Source organism: Pelophylax lessonae, assembly GCF_965119305.1.
Source record: "Pelophylax lessonae genome assembly, chromosome: 2".
NCBI lineage: Eukaryota > Metazoa > Chordata > Amphibia > Anura > Ranidae > Pelophylax > Pelophylax lessonae.
Window position 1 is genome coordinate 268919042 of NC_138769.1, and position 20773 is coordinate 268939814.

A 20773-nucleotide genomic window follows, 5' to 3' on the forward strand; every position below is an offset into this window, starting at 1 on the left:
CAGAAGTTAACCTTTAGGCTGTCGGCAGATTGACTTCTACATTTTGGACACAGTTCCAAAAAATAGAGAGCAACTGAGTATTTGCAAAGCAGGGTGGGACCTGTATTACATTATTTTAAACGGTATAGGCACATAGCTTTCATGTTTTACATAGCTATATTTGCAAAAAGGGCCAGCATGAAGGGATCTAGCAGGAACCGATTTTCTGATACTTAGAACCCCCAAACATTATATATATATATATATATATATATATATATATATATATATATATATATATATACAGGGCCGGTGCAAGACTATTTTGCGCCCTAGGCAAGACCAGCTACTTGTGCCCCCCCCCCCCCCTCAAAAAATAAATTAAAAAAATTAACTAAATAATTCTAGTGCTAAAACTCCTGCCTAACACTAAACTGATGACCTGTAGGGGCTTTGCGTATGTGCGCCCATGAAACTACGAAAAACTTCAGTTCCGTATATTTTTTCTTAGGCAATGCTTTAAAAGCCCCATGCAGATCATCAGTTTAGCGTCAGGCAGGAGTTCTGATGCTAGAAATATTTCTCTCACTCCGGTGTGCGCTATGATACAAACCATGTATATGCCAATCATAGGCGCTAAAGCACATGCATTTTTTTGTGTGTACAGCATACAGGTGTGGGCGGGCAACACTGGCACTGGGGTGTACAGTATTCAGGTAGGGGGGCAGGGGTGTGCAGTATGCAGGTGGGGGTATGCAGTATACAGGTAGGAGGGTGGGGGGTGTACAGTATACAGGTAGGGGCGGGGGGTATGCAGTATACAGGTGGGGGTATGCAGTATACAGGTAGAAGGGCCGGGGGTGTGCAGTATACAGGTGGGGGCAGGGGGGTATGCAGTATACAGGTGGGGGGGATGTGCAGTATACAGGTGTGGGGGTGCAGTATACAGGTAGGTGGGGGGGATGTGCAGTATACAGGTGGGGGGGGTGTGCAGTATACAGTCAGGTGGGGGCAGTATGCAGCTGTATGTCCTCTCACACACCAGGCAGTCAGGCTGTGTGGAGAGGTGACTCACAGTTAGGCAGGGGACTATCAGTGTGATGTGTACAGAGCCCCATCCTGGCTCCTCACATCACTGGACACCGACTCCACTCTCCTCTATTACCGATCATAGACTCCTCCCTCTTCCTGACTCTGGACCGTCCAACCCCGCCTCCTCCACGACGTCATTCAACTCCGCCCTTCAGAGTTCCTCATTCGTCCTGCATCTGGGCAGAACAAGAAACAAGGGAGGGGGATGATTTATGTAAAGAAGGGGGACAGCAGGATGTCAGGAGAGGCAGGGCGCGCCATCGCAATGGGCTCTGTATCGATCCTGTTTTGCCTAATGGTAGCGCCGACCCTGCAGGCTGCAGATGGCTCCTCCAACTCCCCCACCAGCCGGGACAATACCACACCCCCCACTGCGCCGGTCCTAGTCCTGCGGGCCGCTGTCACATCACATGACGTTGTAGTGAAGAAATCCAGGCTCTCAGGAGGTGCCGCCGCCCCCACTGCTGCTCACCTCCCATCCCAAGCTCTCAGGCTTACCTTCCCCTCAGTGTTCTCTTTCTCTGCGGCCGCCGCCCGCTTGCAGCGTGGAGACAGATGCCTACTCCACGAGAACACCGCTGCTTGCTTCCACCACCCTGAACCAAGACTCTCCAATGCCCGAGGCAGCGCCCTAGGCAGCTGCCTAGTCCGCCTAGTGGTAGCGCCGGCCCTGTGTGTATATATATATATATATATATATATATATATATATATATATATATATATATATATATATATATATATATATATATATATATATATATATTATATATATATATTCTTTCACCATTTGGTAATGCGCCCTCTCTGCAGGAGCAGGCTAGGTAGTGAAAAGGTTAACAACAAAAACTTTTACACACCTCTAGGTGGCTGTTCCTCAGCCATTAGATATCAGCCACTAGGTGTTGCTCTTCAGTTTCATGTTGCCTAGCTTAGGAGTAGGACCTAGGTTTACCTGCTGGGACCTATGTATCAGTTTTTTTGTCTTTTTCTTTTGAGAAAAACTTTTATTTCTTTCCTCACTCACTATCGCAGTTAGTCAGGGGGATCCCTGGAGGACTACAAGCGACAGCAGAGCTGGGCCTCGCACTGGATAATATAGATCCTTACGGTGTCCCAGCCTGCCAACGAGCGTCGCAGGTCATTGGTACGCCCAGGCCTAGCCAAGACAGTGCCCCTGAGGACGAGCACGAGCCTGCGGAGAACCCATCTTCGCCGGGATGTCTCAACCCCGGAACGCCCGTGTGTTGCTAGCATCCCTTCCTGGCTGACGGCACCCTCCACTCAGGGTGGGAGGTGTTCCATATCGGAGAGGAGCCTGCGGTCCATGGTATGGTGAGTGATGCTACCCCCCGTGTCCCTGGGACAGTCGACCTGTGTGGGGTGTCATGTGGGCCCACTCCTAGGGGAAGGCAGAATGTGGCGGTCTCTGTAGTGTCCCCCTGACCGCTATGGAAGGCCCCTACCCTCCCGGCCCCTTTGGGGGCGCTCTGTGGTGCTCAATGCCTGGTGGTGGGTGTGGGGGTTTTGTTACCTTGTCCTGGGGATGTCTCTGAGGGCTCCCCGCGGTGGCCAGCTCCTGGGTGTCCTGACTCTTGGCGCCATTTCGATCGGCCGCCATTTTGGGTGAGGGCGGCTTCACTGGCTTCCCTGTGTGGGCAGCAGCTATTTTCTAAGCCTTGGCGCCGGTTTGGACGCCATCTTAGCTGTGGGCGGCCGCCTAGTGAGAGCAGCTGTATACATTGCATACCATAGGCAACCATTATATTGTGGCTCAGGGCTCTATCGGCCTCTAGTGGCTGAGGACACTAATTGTTTTGCTGCAGCCGTTAGTGAGCATGTCTGCTTTTACATAGTGACGCTGTGGGGCTGTTTTCTGTTTTTTTTGGGGTTGTCCTCATAAAACTGTGCCTTTGCTGTTTTTTGCATCATTTGTAAGGGGACTCTGGCGGGGTGCAGAATTGTGGTGTGGACCACGGCAACCGCCGATTTAAAGGGCCAGTCTCCTAATTATTTTTGCTTTGAAAACTGGAGTCCTAAGATGGCAATTTTTCCCCACAGACCTGGTACTAGTTTCAGGAACTCCTGAATCAATGGCCATGACCTCCTTACCTGCTGCACTTGCAACCTTAGCGATTAAGGTTTATCTGCTGCTGTCTGATTGCGCTGTTCATAAACGGCTGATGCCTTCTCAGTTTTTTCTGCCTCAGAGCCTGATTTTGGTTGCCACGGACAATGTCTCCCTCCTGAGGGGTCCCAGTCCTCGCGTTCGGATGGGGAGGAGGAGGAGTACTCCCCCACTGCGGCGCAGGAACACGCTATAGTGGATGCGCTTGTTAGCTAAATATTGCGGTTGAGCCCACCCAGCCATGTATGCAGGTTTCTTTTGGGCCTTGCAAAGCCCAGAAGTTGAGTCAGGTTTTCCCCTGTCCCAAGGAGTTTCACAAAACCGTGAACGAACAATGGCGTTGCATCACGCATATGCTGGCGGTGCCTAAGCGGTTTTCCATACTGTTATCCCTTTGCGGATCCTGTCAATAATCTTTGGACGGTGTCACCTATGGTGGACCACACTGTTTTCAGTTTAAATAAATCCACACTGATGCCCGTGGAGGACTCCCCGGTGTTCACAGACCCGGCGGATAGGCGCGTGGGGGCACTTTCCCGCCACATATATTTGGTGGTGGGCTCCCTGCTCAAACCTGTGTTCGCTTCTGTGATGTTTTCTCAAGCGGTCACGAAATGGTTCAAGGTGCTTAGGCGCACCTTAGTGACTGAGTCGGTCCCTCTTACTGCCCTTGTCCTGGTGGATCACATGGCCCAGACCATAATGTACCTATGAGATGCGGCCTTGGTCGAGGCTCCTTTGGTCGCAAGGTTATCTGCGGTTGGGATCATTCCGCCGCATTTTTGGCTGAAAAGTTGGTCGGCTGCCCACACTTCCAAGACGGCTGTGTCTGATGTCCCTTATATGAGTTATCGACCTTTTGTGGATACCTTAGATGAGTTGATTAAAGGTCTTACGGGTGGTAAGAGTACCCTTTTTTCCCCCAAACCTCTAAGGTCATATCGCTCCGTGCTTGGTGGTGTCCTTCCTTCAAGGCTCATGGTGGGTCCTTTTGTGCCTCAGGGGCACTGGAAACAGGTTCCTCCTTCAGGAACTCAGGCGGTCACAAGAAGCCATGGCCGGGAAGCCCAAGGCCGGACGTCCTCCTGTCGAGGGCAAGCTCGTGTGCCGCTCTGTCGAGCGATCTGACGGTCACGGTTCAGACGCTCCAGGAGTTCGAGTTGAGAATTTTTCAGGAGTCGGCACTGACCCCATCAGTTCGTCTCAGTTACCTGAGGATGGTCCGGAACTCCGCTCAAGCAAGGTTTTTTCTCCCGGAGGGGAACCTCCGAACCCTGCAGGGCGAGATCAGGTCCCTCAGGGACGCCGATCTCTCCTCTCTACGGGCCTGCATGCGGTCCCTGGGTCTGTTGGCTTTGGCATTCGACGCCATCCTGTTTGCTCAGTTTCCAGTGAGCTCTCTGTAAGCAGAGGTTCTTGCCTGGTGGGACAGTATTCCTCAGTCATTGGACAAGAGGATATCTTTGAGCCATCTCACGGGGAAGGACCTTACGTGGTGGCTCCTGTCCCCTGCTCTGACACAAGGCAAATCATTCACCAGGGGGGCACCAAGAGTGCCTGGGCAGCCAAGGAAGTGGCCCAGATCCTGTCTTGAGTCAAGATGCGCGTTCCAGCGATTTCGGCTGTTCACATTCCGGGAGTGGGGGTTTGGCAGGCGGACTATCTGAGTCGCCAGTCCTTGGACTGGGAGGCATGGTCCCTGCATCCGGAGGTGTTTTGCCTCCTGTGTGCTCAATGGGGGACTCGGGACATGGCTTTGTTCACGTCCCGTCTCAACATGGAGGTTGGAAGGTTCGTGGCCGGAACCCGCGATCCTCTGACAGACGACACGGTTGTTCCTAGGGATGCAGTGGTCTTGCGACCTACTCAGTCTTTTCTCTTTAGGGTGGTGTCTGCTTTCCACCTGTTCTAAGCTGTTTTTTTCCTTTGCTTGTGCGAAGCCCACGCATCCCTGGGACTTTGCTTCGCATTTGCTGGCTGTAGTCCGGCCGATCAGGGTTGACCTGTCTGCCATGGAGTCCTTTAGAGAGAGTGCTCCCTGTCTGTCCTTCTGAGCGCCTTCGGTAGGGTTCGGCTGCGTCTGGTACAACCCTTTCCTGTTAGGCTGGACAGGCTATTGCGCTGGCCTATTCACGAAGGGGTCAGGTGCCTCCTTTCCCTGCGACAGCGCGCTCTACTAGAGCTGTCCTTGCCTTTTTGGGCTTTTCGCCATCAGTTTTTTCTGTGGCTCCGGTGTGCACAGCGGTTGCATGGTCGTCTCTGCATGCTTTTCACTAACTTCTACGATTTTGAGATAATGGCATCCTCGGATGCTTCCTTTGGCTGCTAAGTTTTGTGCGCGCCGGTTCTTGCAGAGACGTATTGTTCTGTCTCTTCTTGGGGTGCATGTTGTTCTTGGGTTGGCTCCTGTTGAGCTTATGTTGCCCTGTTGGCTCAGTTTTTTCTCTGGCCTAGTTGATACGTTTCCTTTTCTTGGTTGCGTCTTTCCACCCCTCACACGTGCACTGCTTTGGGATGCCCAATGGTGAAGGAATACTGAACGGGCTGCGACTGTCAGAGGAGGTAAGAGAAAATAGAATTTTTGTAAGAACTTACCGTAAATTATTTTCTCTGAGTCCTCTGACGTCGCAGCCCCCGCTCCTCTATTTTTTGGGGTTGCTTATCTTCCTGTAATGCTTGCTACGAAACTGAAGAGCAGCACCTAGTGGCTGATGGGCAATGGCTGAGGAACAGCCCCCTAGAGGTGTGTTGTGTGTAAATTTTTTTTAACCTTTTCACTACCTAGCCTGCTCCTGCAGAGAGGGTGCCATTACCCAATGGTGAAGGAATACTGAACGATCTGCGACTGTCAGAGGACTCAGAGAAAATAATTTTACGGTAAGTTCTTACAAAAATTCTATTATATGTAGCACTACTCCTATGGGAGCTGCTGAGTGTGGGTTCTCCTGGATTACCATTAGCAACAATAGAACATTCAGACATGTTTCCAAGTGTTTTTACCTCAGACAAGGACCAGTCCAGTTTCTTTGGTTTGTTTTGTTTTATTAGGAACTTGGATAGGAGAAGGGATGAGTGGGATACTTCAATGGTACTAAACTATGAACAAAAAGGCAGGGACTGTACAGAAAATGCTGACTGACGCTGTTTAATCACACACTGGGTTAGCTGGCTCCTTGATCTCCCTGACCTCTCTGGAGTGGCCCCTCTCTTAGGCAGACCCCAGGGCAGATCCTTAAGTACTCACGATACTGTTTTTCCAGAAGTATTATGCACAGCAGCTCCACTTGGTCAGCACACACTGGATCCGCTACAGCACAGCTCAACCCCCGGTCCCTAGGCCAACCGCCTAGACCACCTTCCTCACTTCAGCAGGAGGAGAGACAGCCGACCACCTGCTCCTGGGACTTTGCTCCCGGCCAAAAGACACCCTGTCACATGCCCCCTCAGGATTTATTCCCAATCCCAGGATGCATTGCAGCAATGCCCACCCACTGGGATAGTCATAAACCCTGGTGTGCTATTGGCCGGGTCTCCTCCACTGTCCAACAAGGTCCCTCATAGGATACAGTGGTGAGACTCCCCAGACTCAACAGGTCACACCTGGAAGCATGTGACAGGCTAACTAACAGATCAGACCCCTCTGATGAGCAGAACAGGGCCACACATACAGTCAGGTCCATAAATATTGGGACATCGACACAATTCTAATCTTTTTAGCTCTATATACCACCATAATGGATTTGAAACGAAACAAACAAGATGTGTTTTAACTGCAGACTTTCAGCTTTAATTTAAGTGTATTTACATCCAAATCAGGTGAAAGGTCTAAGAATTTCAACAGTTTGTATATGTGCCTCCCACTTTTTAAGGGACCAAAAGTAATGGGACAATTGGCTGCTCAGCTGTTCTATGGCCAGGTGTGTGTTATTCCCTTATTATCCCATTTACAAGGAGCAGATAAAAAAGGTCCAGAATTAATTTCACGTGTGCTATTTGCATTTGGAACCTGTTGCTGTCAACTCTCAATATGAGATCCAAAAAGCTGTTTCTATCAGTGAAGCAAGCCATCATTAGGCTGAAAAAAAAACAAATTAAACCCATCAGAGAGATAGCAAAAACATTAGGTGTGGCCAAATCAACTGTTTGGAACACCCTTAAAAAGAAAGAACGCACCGGTGAGCTCAGAAACACCAAAAGACCCAAAAGACCACGGAAAACAACTGTGGTGGATGACCAAAGAATTCTTTCCTTGGTGAAGAAAACACCCTTCACAACAGTTGGCCAGATCAAGAACACTCTCCAGGAGGTAGGTGTATGTGTGTCAAAGTCAACAATCAATAGAAGACATCACCAGAGTGAATACAGAGGGTTCACCACAAGATGTAAACCATTGGTGACCCTCAAAACCAGGAAGGCCATATTAGAGTTTGCCAAACAACACCTAAAAAAGCCTTCACAGTTCTGGAACAACATCCTATGAACAGATAAGACCAAGATCAACTTGTACCAGAGTGATGGGAAGAGAAGAGTATGGAGAAGGAAAGGAACTGCTCATGATCCAAAGTATACCACCTCATCAGTGAAGCATGGTGGTGGTAGTGTCATGGCGTGGGCATGTATGGCTGCCATTGGAACTGGTTCTCTTTTATTTATTAATTATGTGACTGCTGGCAAAAGCAGCAGGATGAATTCTGAAGTGTTTTGGGCAATATTATCTGCTCACATTCAGCCAAATACTTCAGAACTCATTGGACGGAGATTCACTGTGCAGATGGACAATGACCCGGAGCATACTGCGAAAGCAAAGAAAGAGTTTTTTAACCACTTAAGCCCCGGAAGATTTTACCCCCTTCCTGACCAGGGGGTATTTTGCGATTCGGCACTGCGTGACTTTAACGGACAATTGCGCGGTCGTGCGACGCTGTACCTAAACGAATTTGACGTCCTTTTTTTACCACAAACCGAGCTTTCTTTTGGTGGTATTTGATCACCTGTGCGATTTTTTGATCACGCGCTATAAACAAAAAGAGAGCGTCAATTTTGCAAAAATAACAATATTTTTCCCCTTTTTTTTATATGAAATTCCCCCCAAAAAAAAAGTAAAAATCAAAATTTTTTAACATTTTCGGCCAATTTGTTTTATGCTACCTATGTTTGGTAAAAAAAATCGCAAAAAGCGTATTTTGATTGGTTGGCGCAAAAGTTATCGCGTTTACTAACAAAGGGAAAGATTTTTGTCATTTTTGTTGTTTTTTTTTTTAACGCGTAATGGCGGCGATCTGCGATTTTTTTGCGGTACTGCGACATTGCGGCGGACAGATCGGACCCTTGACTGACATTTTTGACACTTTTGGGGTTACCAGTGACATTTCTACAGTAATCAGTGCTATACATATGCACTGTTACTGTAAAAATACACTGGCAGTGAAGGGGTTAACTTTATTTGAGAGGGAGGGGCTGTGTGTGTCCCTAGGGGCGTGATTCTAACTGTGATTGGCTGTGGCTTGAGGTGTAGGGACACTGATCAAAGGTCCTACATAGTAGAACCGTATGATCAGGGTTTCTACACAGGGAGAACTGACAGGCAGCTTGTTTACACAAGCTGCCTGCCTTTCTCCCTCTCCCCCGCCGATCGCCGAGTGACCGGCGGACATCATGTCCGCCGGTCACACGCGCGGGGGGGTCCGTGACCGCGCGGGAGCGGGCGCGCGCCGCCGGCGGCGTGCGCACGCTCCCCAGACCCTCCCAGGCTAGTGACATTTATATACGTCACTTTGCCTGTGAGGGGCTGACCGCCGCAGTATATTTACTTGCGGCGGTCGGCAAGTGGTTAAGGGGAAGAAGTGGAATGTTATGCAATGGCCAAGTCAATCACCTGACCTGAATCCGATTGAGCATGCATTTCACTTGCTGAAGACAAAACTGTAGGGAAAATGCCCCAAGAACAAGTAGGAACTGAAACAGTTGCAGTAGAGCTGAAACAGTTGCAGTAGAGGCCTGGCAGAGCATCATCAGGGATGAAACTCAGCATCTGGTGATGTCTATGCGTTCCAGACTTCAGGCTGTAATTGACGAAGTATTAAAAAGTGAAAGTTTGATTTATGATTGTTAATCTGTCCCATTACTTTTGGTCCCTTAAAAAGTGGGAGGCACATATACAAACTGTTGTAATTCCTGCACCGTTCACCTGATTTGGATGTAAATACCCTCAAATTGAAGCTGAAAGTCTGCAGTTAAAGCACATCTTGTTTGTTTCATTTCAAATCCATTGTGGTGGTGTATAGAGCCAAGAAGATTAGAATTGTGTTGATGACCCAAAAATTCTGGACCTGACTGTATATGACGACCCCCCTAATTTTCAAGTTAAAACATAGGTTTTGGGCTATACTCTACTCGCCGTGTTAAATGTAATCTCTCATATATCTACAAGGTACCGTAAGTACTGTAAATGTAATCTCTCATATATCTCCAAGGTACCGTAAGTACTGTAAATGTGATCTCTTAGCTCCAAGGTACCGTAAGTATTACCAGTAGATGTAAACTCTCAAGGAGCTGGCTGTGCGGGAATCCTATACCGGTATACCGAATGTGCCGTAGCTTTGGCTACATACAGTATACCACATTGTTTTGCTAGAATTATTGCTTTCGCTCTGGCGATCGCGGAGATACCTCACATGTGTGATTTGAACACAGCTTTACATTTGCAGGCTAGACTTACATATGCGGTTTCTTTGGTGTGTGAGCTTACGGCGTCGGGGGCGTTTTACATTTTTTTTTTTTTTCCTATTTATTTTTTTGTTGGTCAAGAAAAATGTTTGAGTAGAAAAATGCATTATAAAATTCACATCAGGCACATCAGCTTTGAAGCAAATGACAAAAATACATATAATAATTAACAGTAAACATTTAACCACTTAAGCCCCGGAAGATGTTTCCTCACCAGGGGGTTTTTTGGGATTTTTTACTGCGTGACTTTAACGGACAATTGCACGGTCGTGCGACGCTGTACCTAAACGAATTTGACGTCCTTTTTTTTCCCACAAACAGAGCTTTCTTTTGGTGGTATTTGATCACCTGTGCAATTTTTTGATCATGCGCTATAAACAGAAAAAGAGTGTAAATTTTTCAAAAATAACAATATTTTTCACATTTTTTTTATATGAAATTCCCAAAAAAAATGTAAAAATCAAAATTTTTTAACATTTTCGGCCAATTTGTTTTGTGCTACATATGTTTGGTAAAAAAAATCGCAAAAAGCGTATTTTGATTGGTTTGCGCAAAAGTTATCACGTTTACTAACAAAGGGAAAGATTTTTGTAATTTTTGGTGTTTTTTTTTAACGCGTAATGGCGGCGATCTGCGATTTTTTTTTTTTTTGCGGGACTGCGACATTGTGGCGGACAGATTGGACCCTTGACTGACATTTTTGACACTTTTGGGGCTACCAGTGACATTACTGCAGTAATCAGTGTTATACATATGCACTGTTACTGCAAAAATGACACTGGCAGGGAAGGGGTTAACTGTATTGGAGAGGGAGGGGTTAAGTGTGTCCTAGGGGTATGTTTCTAACTGTGAATGGACATGGCCACTACTGTAAAAACAGAGATCAATGGTCCTACATAGTAGAACCGTCTGATCTCCATTTTTACACAGGGGAGAATGACAGGCAACTTGTTTACATTAGCCGCCTGCCTTTCTCCCTCCCCGGCGAACGATCGCGAGTGACCGGCAGACATCGGGTCCGCCGGTCACACGCACTGACTTGTTAGGGAACGAGCCGGGGCGGGCGCGCGCCTCAGCTATTGGCTCATAAGCCAGTGACAGGCTAGTGACGTACCGGTACGTCACTTTGCCTGGCCGGGGCTGACTGCCGCAGTATATGTACTTGCGGCGGTCGGCAAGTGGTTAAACATCAAGGTCATGCCTTGTATATATTTCTTAAGTAGTGTGCAATACCAATATCTGAAAGATGTGCAAACCGGTAGGAGTGCTATTTAAAAAGTTACATGCTACAAGTTAGATAACTTCAACTTTAGAAAATAAAAAGGGGGGGGGGGATGAAAAATAGAAAACCCAGTGAAACATTCCCTCAACCAGTATTATGATTCCTCAGTATTGTTTTCCTCAGCTCTACGGAGTCTGTTTAGAATCAGGGGATGTGGCGTTAGGCCTGGAACATCTGGCCATGGTTGCCACAGGGAAAATAATCTTTTAGGTACATTACGGTGTTGGTATGTTAATTTTTCACGTATAAGTGAAGTATTCACCTGTTCCACCCATTGTTTCTTAGTAGGGACATGCAAAGACATCCAGTAACGGGCAATCAATTTGCGAGCAATGAATAGTAAAAGCAGCACCACCACATGTGCTTTTGGCCCCAAAGACTCTTCTTCCAGAGCACCCAATAAAAAGATCACAGGGTCTCTTGGAAGTTGAAAATTATAGACTAGTGAAATAGTGCCTGTAACGGAGCTCCAATACCCAGCCTAGGTATCTCCGCTGTATCATCCTTGAAGCTGAGGAAGTGCTAAAATATCCAAGGCAAAACCCCCCCAGTAACTGGACGACACACAGTTCTGAGAGTCAAACTAGACTAAGTTTGTTTATTGAAAACACAAGGGATCTTCAATCTAGGAAAACCCCTCCCTCTTTGAGCCATCCCACACACACGGCTGAACATCCCATAATAACCTTACTCACAGGAACAATAGACAATAGACTGCAGGTATTTACAAATAACAAACCCCCACCCATCTCCTGAGGGACACTGCTCCTTCACTCTTCCAACACAAATCACACTCTTAGTGTCCATTCCGCTACACTGCTCCCCCTTAACAACAAGCCGGCATACACAGTCTGATCCATAACGGATCGGCTTGGGGATGTCCGGGGAATACTCACAGATCATTTTTCCAGTTCAGTTTGTCGCGATAACCCGTCAGCCTTGCCATTCTGTTGTCCATACAAGTAGGGCTGAAGCTTCTTTTCCCTGGGCAGAAGCTTTCTGCTCAAGTAGGTTACGGGTTGTTCTCTGCCATCTTCTCCAACCTGGCTCAATACTGCTCCCAATACAAACATTAAAGTGTCTGGACCTCAGAAGGCCAGTAGGTCTCTGTGATGTGGGCGTGGGATCTGGACTGGCAGGAATTCTGAGGGCAACTGGCCTAGGTCGTTTCCCAGTAAGATGTCGGTGGGGAGCTCCCGTATCAACCCCACATCGATCAGACCTGACCCGTCACCCCAATTCAAGTGGACCCTTGCAGTGGGTAGCCGATGTACTGCTCCCCCTGCCATCCGTACCACTACTGAGCCTCCAGTTCGAGCGGCATCTGGGACCAGGTGTCGTTTGACCAAGGTGAGAGTAGCTCCCATGTCTCGGAGACCTTGCGCGGGCATTCCATTTAACTGGACGGATTGTAGATGGTGTTGTCGGTTCTCCGTAGTGGCTTGCACCAGGTTAGCTTCGTGAAGGGTACCCAATTGCTCCTCGGTGGGTTTGAACCTGGGTACGACTGGGGGAACCTCTGCGGCATAGTAGGGGACCGTTGTCCGTGCTGAAGGGGGTGATCCTGGTCGGATCCCTGCAGCTTGGTTCCTGCTATGGGTACAGTTTTGTCGATAGTGCCCAAACTTCTTGCACCTGTGGCACTGTACCCCACTGCGGGACGGGTATCTGGGTGTCTGGTGTTTGGAGGAGTTTCGCCCCCTCTGTGGTAGTGGGGGTCCTGTTCGAATCCATGAAGCGTGGTTCCGATTCTGAGTGCAGTCTCTCTGATAGTGCCCAAATTCCTTGCACAAATGGCACTGCACTCCGTTGTGCCCGTGGTATAGATTTTCTGGGCGCTTAGAGATTAGTCCTGATCTTTGTGGTGCTGGTGACCCTGGGTTATTGTTCAGCGGTCTGGGGTTTGGACTGAAGCTAATCTGTGATTGCCTGCGGGCATCCTGATATTCATCGGCCTGCCTGGCCGCTTCAGGGAGAGTGGTAGGTTTGCGGTCCTTTACCCACTCCTGTACCCCTGGGTTTAGTCCATTATAGAATTGTTCCAGTAAAATCAGCTGGGCGATCGCTTCTGCTGTGGTTGCCTGACAGGCTTGTAGCCAGGCTTGGGCTGCCCTCTGCATATGGCAAGCCCATTCAGTGTGGGAGTCCTTCTCCTGTTTCTTGGTTTCCCTGAAGCGTCTCCTGTACGCCTCTGGGGTGATGGCATATCTTGCCAAAATCACTTCCTTTACCCGGCTATAGCTTGAGATTTCCTCCTCTGGCACGGCTCTGTAGGCTTCTGCTGCACGGCCTGACAGTTTACCAGCTAGGATCCGTACCCAGTCTGTTAGTGGTACTTGGTACAGCCTGCATTGCCGTTCAAAATCTTGCAGGAAGCCATCAATCTCTTCCTCTGCTTCCACAAACTTTTTAAAGGCATCATGTGGTACCTTTAATCTTGTCTCTGGTGCCTGTGTAGTAGTTGGCCGTCTCTCCAAGGCACGCTGCTCTGCCAGCCGGAGTTGGTTCTCCCGGTCCTCTCTTGCTGTGATAAAGGCATCCACTTGGGCTAACGTTGCCTGTATCCGCTCTATTGAGAGGTTTTCTCCATAAAACGCTAGCCTGCGTTTCACTTCTTTGTCAAATTCTGTATCCATGGCTTCCGTAGCCATACTGCGTGCCCGATCCTCCTCGGTCAGCTCTGCAATCAGCGTGGCTTTGGTTTTATTGCTGGCTATCTTCCCTCTCGCTTCCAGCAAATCCTTTAACGTGGCTCGTTTTAATCCAGCATAGTTCGTCTCCATTCACACTTCCATTCGTGTAACCGAATTTGTACAAACTGCGGTTCTCCCGTTGCCGTTTATGTATCCAAATCCATACGAATGCTGCTTCCTCTTGCTGCAAGGCTTGTATCCGACCGCTTGCCACCAATGTAACGGAGCTCCAATACCCAGCCTAGGTATCTCCGCTGTATCATCCTTGAAGCTGAGGAAGTGCTAAAATATCCAAGGCAAAACCCCCCCAGTAACTGGACGACACACAGTTCTGAGAGTCAAACTAGACTACGTTTGTTTATTGAAAACACAAGGGATCTTCAATCTAGGAAAACCCCTCCCTCTTTGAGCCATCCCACACACACGGCTGAACATCCCATAATAACCTTACTCACAGGAACAATAGACAATAGACTGCAGGTATTTACCAATAACAAACCCCCACCCATTTCCTGAGGGACACTGCTCCTTCACTCTTCCAACACAAATCACACTCTTAGTGTCCATTCCGCTACAGTGCCTATGATCTCCGACCAGTATCTGAATAACTTGGGACATCTCCATATCATATGTAGTAAGTCTCCTTGCTCTTGTTCACATTTTGGGCAAAGAGGAGTGTCTTTACTCCCCCCCACTCCCCCCATGCAGCTGAATTGTTGTTCTGTAAGCTCTATGCAACAGAAAAATATGTGAGTGCTTCTGCTAGGCTGACACTGAAACCAGAGTCATAGACAGACATAGTTCCCATGTGTCACCGTCAATGCTGCCCACATCTCTCTCCCAACCCCTTTTACATTTTAGTGTAATTTTTTTCAGCAAGGCATTAAATATACTGTAGTACGTCCTGGATATCATACCCTTTTTGTCTTGTGCCATTAGTGTATCATAAAGGAAGGGGTGTTCTGTTAACTTGAGTGTAGATAACCTGGACTGGAAATTAAGAGCATATCTCAATTGTAGGTACCTGTAGAATTGAGTCCCAGGAAGTACAAATTATTTTTGTAGGTCTGAAAAATCCCTCTGACCAAATACCTCTAGTTTCATCAAATCACAATATTGTGAATTTTGCCATATTGAGGTGCTTGGCAAGAAACCCCGGATACCCAAAATTAACTTGATACATGACCACAATTTTTAAGAAGTGTTACTGTTGGAGTGTTATTAATTATATGGGTAAATCCTGCCTCCAAGTGTGCTAGGGCTGACTATGCAGAGTTCCCCGGCATAAGCCTGGCCCTGATAGAGTCCTTCGGATCCATATGACCCCCACCCTCCCAATTTGTTGTATTTGGGAAGCTAAATAGTAGACTCTGTATTTCAGAACCACCATACCTCCCTGTTTCTTACCCATTTGTAGTAAAGACATAGTAATTATTGCTGTTTTTTTTCGCCAAATCAATTCACTAAACTAGGAGTCTATGCGAACAAATCACTTCCGAGATATCCATATTGGAGAATTATTGAATATGTATACCCTGTTTCCCTGAAAATAAGCCCTACCCCGAAAATAAGACCTAGCGTTAATTTTGGAGATGGCTGCATTATAAGCCCTACCCCGAAAATAAGACCTAGCGTTAATTTTGGGGATGGCTGCATTATAAGCTCTACCCCATAAATAAGCCCTAGGTAAAGTCAACGTAAAAACATGTAATCTGTTTTGTAAAAAGATTATATAATGTGTAGTGTATCTCCTTTTGTAACTTTATTGTGGAAAATACCTTATTTACAGTGCCGCTGGGTGCTCACATGACCCATCGTAGATCTTCTCCTCTCCTCCCGGTTGATGTCAGCGGCCCCTCACTCTGCAATGCTCAAAGTGGGGAAAAAGAGCTCCGGTGGGTCACGTGAGCGCCTAGCGGCGCTGTATTTTTATTGTTTTAGTCCAGGTTTTTTAAAACAAAGAGAGGGGTAAATAACACGGCGCAAGCACTGTGCTGTCTATCATGCCTTAAAGGATCAGGATTTTTTTTTTTTGTTAGGGTTACAACCACATTAAGATCGTCATGATGACATGACTTTTTATGTAATGGAAATAAATAAGACATCCCCTGAAAATAAGCCCTAGTGTGTTTTTTGTAGCCAAAATGAATACAAGACCCGGTCTTATTTTCGGGGAAACACGGTAATAGTTGAGGGGCCCACAACGTTTTAATTAAAATTATTCTTCCAAATACGGATAGTGGGAGTTTACGCCAGGATATTCTCTCTAAATTTACACATTGGAAGAAGGTTTACCTTAAGATAATCATTAGGATCAGGAGAAATGTGTATGCCCAGATATTTGAAGGTGGATACTATTTGTATCAATGAAGTGCATGATGGTAATGGGTCCAGGGGCATGAGAACTGATTTGTCCCAGCTTATGGAAAACCTGGGTAGTGCTCCAAAATCATCAGTCATTGTCATAACCTTCTGTAAAGACTTTTGTGATGCACAGTAATGTGTCGTCAGCGTACAATGATGTTCTGGCTATCTTTGGACCCCGTTAAATTTGACCATGCCTGGGGACGTACAAATACGTGCCATCAGAGGCTCCAGAGCAAGGGCAAACAATAGGGGGCACCCCTGCCTGATACCCCTATGTAAAGCAAAGGGACCCGGCAGCTCTCCATTGATTCGAATGCCAGCAGTAGGGGTTGCATACAGCACACAAATCAATTTAATAAAAAGTTTTGCCCACCCCAAAGTGCTCCAAGACCTCCCACAGATACAGCCATTTGACACTGTTGAAGGTCTTTGCAGCATTCAGGGAAAGAATCTCCCTATTTCCCGTATTGTCTATGTACAATTGTAAATTCATGAAGGGTCGTCTAATATTTTATGCTGTGGAGCGTGAAGGTTAAAACCCGACTGGTCTCTATGGATTATTTTGTGAATGACCTTCGCTAATCTAGTTGCCATTATCCTTGCTAAAATTTAGACATCAGCCGTAAGAAGGGAGATAGGCTTATATGAGTCAGCCAGTAAAGCATCTTTCTCTGTCGCTCATTGACAGATGTAGTCCTCGTTGATTAATAACAACTCGGGTTATACTGCCCTCTACAGGAGTAGGACTAGACAGGAAAGAAAACGTTCTGGCCACACCCTAGGGGCAGTCCCAGAGGGTATATCCTCTCACTTCCTGCTACAGCAAATCAGTTTTTTTCTGTCTAGTTAGGAGTAAAGACCTAGATGCCTTGCTAGGATCTTCGGTCCTGGCAGGATTTTTTTCTTAGAAAGATTTTTTTTTTTTTTAGACAGCTTTTTTCTCCAGTGTTCCTGTGAGATCTTCAAGCAAGCAAGCTGTAACTGGGCGACGGGCTGGATGTTGAGATCCAGTGGTCACCCCAGTTCAGCCTACGAGCGCGCGCAGGCCATAGCTCCGCGCTGGGTCGGCTGCGACATAGTCCCACTGGACGGGGACTGACCCTGCGAGTTAAACGTCTCGCTTGAACGCCAATGACCAAGAGTCACGGCGTCCGTACTGGTCGACAGCCCCCCCACCCCGGTGGAGAGGGGTTCTGTCAGGAGTGGCCTGGTTCCGGTATGGTGAGTAGTATGTTCCCCCTTTCCCCCTGACGGGTTTGTGGTGAACGCGGGCCCCTCTCTGGAATGGTAGGATGGGTTTCCCCTCTATCCTTTAACAGGTCACAGATCCCCCAATTTGAGTGTGATTTTTGTGAACAGAAACCAGGAGGCTTGGTTTGGGAGCTGACTATCTAATGTCATTTTAAAACTGTAAAGGTGACTGAAGTCAGTGGCAGTACTAGAATGGGCACTACTAATGAAGCAAGAGGTATCTTACCTGTCAGAGGTGTTCACAGGGCGATGCCAATGCCTGAATCACTGCAGTCCAGATCGCCATTCCTCCAGCAAGGGCAGAGATCTGCCTTCCGACGGCCCACTGCGGCCCGCCAGGGTCCGGTACCGCCGGCCAGGCTTATCACCATCAAGGTGAAGGTTGTGGGGCCGAGATACTCCCGCAGGCGAACATAGAATCCTGTACAGGCCGCCGCCATTGTCTGGCAGATCGCACGAGGCCGCGATATTGGCGTAGCCTCGTGTCTCCAGCATGGGGGCGGCCATGTTTGAGGCCAAACACCTCGTGGAGCCAGGGGGAGGCGCCGGAAGGCGTGTTAAGGGGCGGAGACGCCTCCTTTACCCAGAAAAAGGGCCAAAGACTTCCTGTCTGTAACAGGACAGCACTGAGCAAGCTGATAGAAAACTTCTGTGGATCAGGGATGAGCCTTTGGGTCTCTCTCTCTCTCTCTCTGTGGGGTCCAAAAAGGCAGGTAACACTGAGGGGCGCTGTTGCGCTGGGGGATTACAAAAAAAAAAAAAAAAGTTTTTTACTTTGTCATTTTTTTGTCGCTGGCAAATGTCTTGTATAATCATTGACTCTGCCGCATAGGTATCCCCACCTGATCCCCTCAAGGTGGCCGCAGGACCCTCCAGTACCCCACTTGTTTTTAATGCATTTTTCGGCAGTTTGAGTCTTTGGTATCCCGGGTGGAGGTGGCCTGTCAGGGACGGGGGTCAAGAAGTGACCCCCGCCTACCCCTATTTTTTATCTGATACTTCAGATACGGATTCAGAGCTGGTCAATGCAGCTGCAGGTCCCTCTTATGGGGCTGTTGTCTCAGGTAATGTCTCCTCAGCAGTGAAGAGAACGTTTCTGCCTCCGCCATAGCACAAGAGTGGTGGATGCACTAGTTGTGTCCGTCCAGGAAACCTTTAGTCTTGAGGTTACACCGGCAGAGGTAGCTGAGACTGAGATTCCTTTTTGGTACTTGTTAGCCTAACAAAAGGCGAAGGATTTTCCTTTACCCAAATGGGGTAGTTTTGAAACGAACCCCTGTTATTTCCAAACGCATGGCTAGGCGCTATCCGTTTGAGGAATCCCTCTTTAAAGGAAGGTCATACGGTCAGGATACAGGATAGAGTTTCGATCACTTCCACCGGTTCGATTCTTCCCTTCTAACATTGAACGGTTTCAGGGGTTCTATTCGAACCTGTTCACAATGCCCAGGAAAGAGGGCAAGGTGCGTCCAATTTCTGGACTTGGGGAAAGATGGAGTCCATCCGAACAGTGGTGGCCTCACTGCATCAGGGGGATTTCCTGGCATCCATAGACATCTAGGATGCCTATCCTTATATCCCCATCATCGCAGGACATCAGCGTTTTCTTCGCTTTCCCAAAGATCATCCCTGGTTCCCACCAGGAGACTGAACTATCTGGGCCTAATGTTGGATACATCCTGGGCAAGAAAGCTTCTCCTTGCGGAGAAACTCCAGAAGGTTCAGTCAACGATTCGGATGTTGCTGTCCGTCAATTGGCTGGGACTGATGGTGGCCTTCTTAGAGGCAGTACCGTATACCCAGTCTCATACCCGAATTCTCCTGAAGGAGATTGTTTTCTAATGGAATCAGAATTCCGATTTCTTGGACAATCGGATCCGGTTGAGCGAGCGGACCAGGAAGTCTCCGATGCTCAACCAGGGGAAGTCATTCCTTCTGATAGCATCCAGGTTACCAATAGAGTATCGGAACTGAGAGTGATCAGATTTTGTCTGATTTACTGGACCGAGCAGCTCTAGAGCAGCCCGATTCGGATCCAATCGCACTATGCCAAGGTCGTGACTTATGTCAAGAAAGGGGCACTTAGAGTGTCCTGGTGGCCATCGAAACGACTAGCATCTTTCATTTGACGGAACGGTTTGTTCCGGATTTCCCCGCAGTGTTCACTCCGGGGGTGGGAAATCGGCAGGCAGATTATTTCAGCCATCAGATTCTGGATCAAGGGGTATGGCCTCTTCCTCCAGAGCTTTTTTCACTAGCTGTCCCTTCATTGGGGCACCCCGGATGTGGATCTGTTGGCAACTTGGCTCAACAGGAAGGTGCGGAGGTTTGTAGCTCGCACCCGCGATCCTCTAGCGGACGCAGAAGAAACGCTGATAGCCCCGCGGGGGCAGTATCAGCTACGGCATGCCTTCCATCCTCTCAAGTTACTGCGGGAACTTCTTTGCAGGATAGAGGTGGAGGTAATTCCAGTTATCTGGAAATTCCGGACTGACTTCCTCGAGCCTGTTACGCCGACTTGGTGAGGCTAGTCGCAGACGCTCCTTGGAGACTTCCTCTCAGGGAGGATTTGCGGTCTCAGGGACCGATCTTCCATCTTGTTTTACTATCGCTGGCTTAATTGCCTGGCCATTGAGACCCAGGTACTGAAGGACAAGGGAGTGTCAGCTTCAGTTATTCCTACCTCTAGTTAAAGCAAGGAAAGCGACTTCCAGCACATGGAAGTCTTATATTGCGTGGTGTGAATCTCTTGGATTTCCCCCACATACCTATTCGGTGACCCGAATCTTGGTCTGTCTGCAACAAGGGGTTGAGCAGAAACTGTCCTTGAGCACATCAAGGGTCAGGTTTCAGCGTTAGCAATCTTCTTTCAGAAACTTTTGGCTAATCATTCCTTGGTGCGGAATTTCATCCAGGGGGTGCGACATCTGGCTCCGCCAGTGCGTGCACCCTTACCGCCTGGGATCTTAATTTAGTGTGGTCGGTTCTTCAGAAACTTCTCTTTGAAGATATTAGGGAGATTCCCTTGCTTACATTATCCCAGAAGGTGGCCTTCTTGGTGGCCATTACTTCTGCATGCAGGGTGTCAGAACTGCCCGCATTATCTTGTCGTTCCCCATATCTGGTGGTTCATAGGGATAAGGTGGTTCTTCTTCCGAATCCATCCTTCCTTCCTAAAGTGGTTTTCAGAGTTTTCATCTGAATAAAAATATTGTGTTACCTTCCCCGTGTCCTAAGACTAGCCATCCTTGGGAT

General features: G+C 48.0%; 1 protein-coding gene across 2 annotated transcripts in view; it reads left to right on the top strand.

Annotated features, from left to right (window-relative positions):
• The window catches only part of PLEKHA6 (pleckstrin homology domain containing A6), a 949845-nt gene that overhangs the window by 540588 nt on the left and 388484 nt on the right, over positions 1-20773 (top strand). The window lies entirely within an intron of this gene.